At 42.6% G+C, this 4,172-nt stretch overlaps 1 long non-coding RNA gene across 1 annotated transcript; it reads right to left on the bottom strand.

Annotated features, from left to right (window-relative positions):
• Positions 1-680: 680 nt before the first annotated feature.
• Positions 681-2,149, bottom strand: LOC132446227 (uncharacterized). The gene is made up of 3 exons (XR_009522796.1): positions 1,682-2,149; positions 1,001-1,065; positions 681-875 (listed from the first exon to the last, which is right to left on the bottom strand). It is a non-coding gene; the product is annotated as an uncharacterized LOC132446227 (long non-coding RNA).
• Positions 2,150-4,172: the final 2,023 nt, after the last annotated feature.

Raw genomic sequence — 4,172 nt, 5'->3', positions numbered from 1 at the left:
GCAAAGGCTATTAAATAATGGAGAAGCCTTTTTTCTGGGTGCCTGCCTGGCTCGTTGCTCTGTACCTGCCCTCTGTGAGGGGGGAAGGGTCAAGAGTGTGCAGTTAAAGTGTATTAATGTTAATATTTCACACCTTAGCTTTCACATATCATTCATAGGCTATATATACATTCATTTCACTGCACAATAATTTGAATCTGAACTCTATTATTTTGCTTATGAATGCCTTTAGTAAACATCATGCATTTCTTTGCAGTATTTTGTGCATACTTATCGTATGAGTGATTCATTGCTTGTTACTTGGTTTGTAATACGTTTCGTGTGTTTAATTTTCTATCTAAAATCAAAGAGTCTCAAAGACAAAGCTTTGTAGCTTCTCTGAGTTTATGAACATTGGTAGTCGAATTTACTGTACGATCCAACGGGGTAGGGGGCGCCAGCAAAAATCTTGCCTAGGGCGCCAAATTGGTCAGGGCCGGCCCTGGCCAACGGTGAGAATCCCAATTCACATGTGAAAAAAAGAGGCTCAACTTATGTCGATTTTGAAATTTACTTCCCCTATTAGTCTTTATTAAATGTGAAGTCTGCATTTTATTTTCTTACGGTGGATATTGTGTGCTTAATAACCAGCAATATATGATTTAATTTCGATTCAAATAATATGTTTCTTTGAATTGGTATCCATTATTATAAATTTTATTTTCTGCTCTTCTCTTCAGACAAACCAATAAAAAATAAAGAAATAGAGAAAAGATAAATATTATTTCTCCTCCATTTCAGACACTTTGCGCTTCCTCGGGATACCGAAGATAGGTGGTAGAGTTCCTCTTGCCATCTCTCTGTCCTCCGTGAAATGAGCAAACCGTCTGCAATGACTGCACACACACACACACACACACACACACACACACACACACACACACAAATAGTTTTTGTAGTTCATTGTTACGGTTGTGTTAATATTGGAATTCACAGCACATCTGCTTCAGAAGAACTATACCCCTCAATATGGAGATTCTCCAACAAAGTGGAGCACTACCACTTCCTGAGATGTGTTATGTCATGCTGTGGAAGATAACAGTATATCAGTCAGAATTAACTTCCAAAGACTGCAATGAGAGTAGACTACATCATAATTTTGCATTAACTTTAGCCATTTCATTTTTGTATATTTTCCTTTATATATATTTGTATGTATCTAGTATACTATTTGAAATTTCGTTGAGATAAATAAGTTGCATGTAATTCTAACTATTATTTAAAGCGTCTGCTATCGTGGATCAATACGTTAGCTTAAGTAGTGGACCAATCAAAAACACATTACACAAACGCATTTTTTTGCAATCACAATTAGGTTGTTTCAGTCTGTGTTGTCCTCACTGCAGTGTAGCAACTGCAGCTATACAACTAGTTCAACTCTTCCTTATAAATGAAGACGTGAGTCGTAGTAAGCTTTAGTTGCTCTTTACTGTGGCTTTTTTCCCCCTTGTACAAGGTCAGAGTGAAAACTGTAACAAGACAAATACGAAAATTACAATTTTACCTCTGTAACAGGTGCTTTCCACATGTAAATAAATGTAAATAAAACGTTTTTAGCCACAAATATATCACATGCATTTTTCATATAAATAGTACTTTCTAACATTAACTTTTGAATGTAATTATGAAATTATCAACTTACGACGTTGCCTCTGTGACGTTTACAGTGATACAATCATGCGGTTGAACACAGAAATGTAGCTATGCAAATTCGGTTAGCCTCCTCAGACTACTAAACCAAAACAAACCTATGACCCGGGAACATTAGGGTGAAAGCTGCCCTTCAAAATAAGAGCTCTTTCAAAGCAAAAGTCCATTCAGATTTATGCGTGAAAGGCAACACACTCCCCGTCTGACCTCTGTGAGGTCATTAATTGACCCAGATGGACTACATGAGTCTCTGAACATCAGTCTTTAGTAAGAAGTAAGACAACTTCTGAGACTGGTCTGAAGAAAGTTTTTGAATGTCCCTGATTTGTGGTCCTCAATTCCACCTTCCTCACCCCTCCGTCTTCTCCAGGGAAGGCCTCTGTGATGTTAGCCATGGGCCAGTTGTTGCGGGTAGCTTGACTGTCTTTGAGAAGGACAACGTCTCCTATTTGCAGGTTTTGGTCCATTTCTTGCGGCATTGCAAGGTTGGCAAGTACTCTCGACTCCAACGACTCCAGAATCTGTTGTACTTGTCTCCACTGTTTGGTGAAGAGATCTTTATCTGTAAAGTCTCCTGGTGGATGTGGGACTCCAGTTTTTTGAGTTAGGAGCATTGATGGCGACAGAATGAATGGATCGTCAGGATCATTAGAAACTGGGATTAGTGGCCTTGCATTTACAATAGCTGTCACTCCTGCCATTAGTGTACACAAAACCTCATGGGTTAGGCGATTGTGCTGTTCGAAAAGCATTGAGTCCAGGATTCTTCGGGCCACCCCAATCAGACGTTCCCAAGAGTGGGGGGTTGAATTCCAATGAGCACCCTTGTTGGTTTAGGTACCTCTGCACCGTGGCGTCTGGTTGGTTTTGGCTCATTCCAAGTTCCTTACATGCTCCTATGAAATGTGTGCCGCAGTCGGATATTAGCTGTTTGGCAGGTCCTCTTATGGCAAAGAAACGCCTCAAAGCGTTAATACAGCTTGAAGTGTCCATTGACTCAATGACCTCATTGTGGACGGCTCTGGAGCTCATACAGCAGAACATCATAGCCCACCGTTTGCTCTCTGCTTGTCCTCCTCTTGTTCGTCTGGCAGTAATACACCAGGGTCCAAAGACATCCAATCCCACATATGTAAATGGAGGGCAGGTTTGAAGGCGTTCTGGAGGCAAATTTGCCATGCGTTGCTCTTGCATTTTGCCTCTGAGTTTGCGACAAGTTATACATTTGTGTAAGACTGAATTGATGAGCCTCTTCCCCCCCAAGAGCCATAGACCTGCTGCTCTGACGGCTCCTTCTGTCAGGTGACGGCCTTGGTGTTTGACTTGGGCGTGATGGTGTCTGACAAGCAACAAGGCGATGTGGATATCCTTTGGGAGGATTATGGGGTTCTTCTCTCCAGCGCCCAGGTTAGCGTTCTTTAGTCGTCCTCCAACACAAATGAGATTGTTCTCCAAGGTTGGACTGAGGCGACGAAGTCTGCTGTTTATCGGGACTGGCTTATTCGTGATCAAAGCCTCAAATTCCTTTGAAAATGCTCAGCTGCAATAATGACTTCCTTTGCTAGGGATAGTTCATCTGGGGTTCGAGACAGATCACACCTGTGCCACCCTTTACACTTGTCCATGTCTTTAGAGAGCTTAAAGGACCTCACAATGTGAATTAAGAGTGCTATAGCTCGGACAAGAGAGTTGAATCTGGAGAACCTTAGAAAGCGTTCTGTGCTGAGGCTTTTCTCTTGCTTTGTGGCATAGCTCCTCACTTGGGGACGGATATCCACGTCCAATTCTGGTTGGATCAGGTTGAAGGACTGAACCAGATCTGGTTTGTTGGGAGAGTCAAGCAAGAAGTTAGGGCCTTGTAACCATGCAGTCTGTGCCAAGAGTGAGGCAGGAATATACCTTGATGCATGGTCTGCAGGATTATCCTCTGTGCGCACATAGTGCCATTACTCAGGTTTTGTGGTTTGGCGAATGCACTGAACTCTATTATGGACGTAGGCATAGAATCGTCTGGATTCATTACTGTAGACCTCTTTGTACATTAGTTTCAAGAAGATGCTAGCTTGTTGTCATGTTCGGTGTGACTGAAAACTGTTTGGCCCAATGTTTCTTCCACGGACTTGCTAGTCTCTGAAATCCTGTCTCTCATCTCTTTTTCTTGGTGAACCTTTTCTTTGATGTGCAAGAAGTTTGTACAGGGTTCGAGTAGGGAGGGCCGGCCATTGTCAAGCACGGTTGTCTTAAAGGTGTTGACTGTTGGTATATGCGCTTTCCCCAAGCAGACTTCTCCAACCAGCACCCATCCTAGGTCCAAGCGTTGGGCAAAGGGGGCATTGTGGGGGCCATTGACTTGTTCCCTAGCTTTGTGCACTCTTATTATGTCTCTACCAAGTAACAGGAGGATCTCAGCAGTTGGGTCGACCTCTGGGATGTGCTCTGCTACCTTGACAAGATGTGGATGATGACGAGCTGCATTTGGGGTT

Source organism: Gadus macrocephalus, chromosome 18 (genome assembly GCF_031168955.1).
Source record: "Gadus macrocephalus chromosome 18, ASM3116895v1".
Lineage (NCBI taxonomy): Eukaryota > Metazoa > Chordata > Actinopteri > Gadiformes > Gadidae > Gadus > Gadus macrocephalus.
This window is presented reverse-complemented; position numbering and strand designations above follow the sequence as displayed.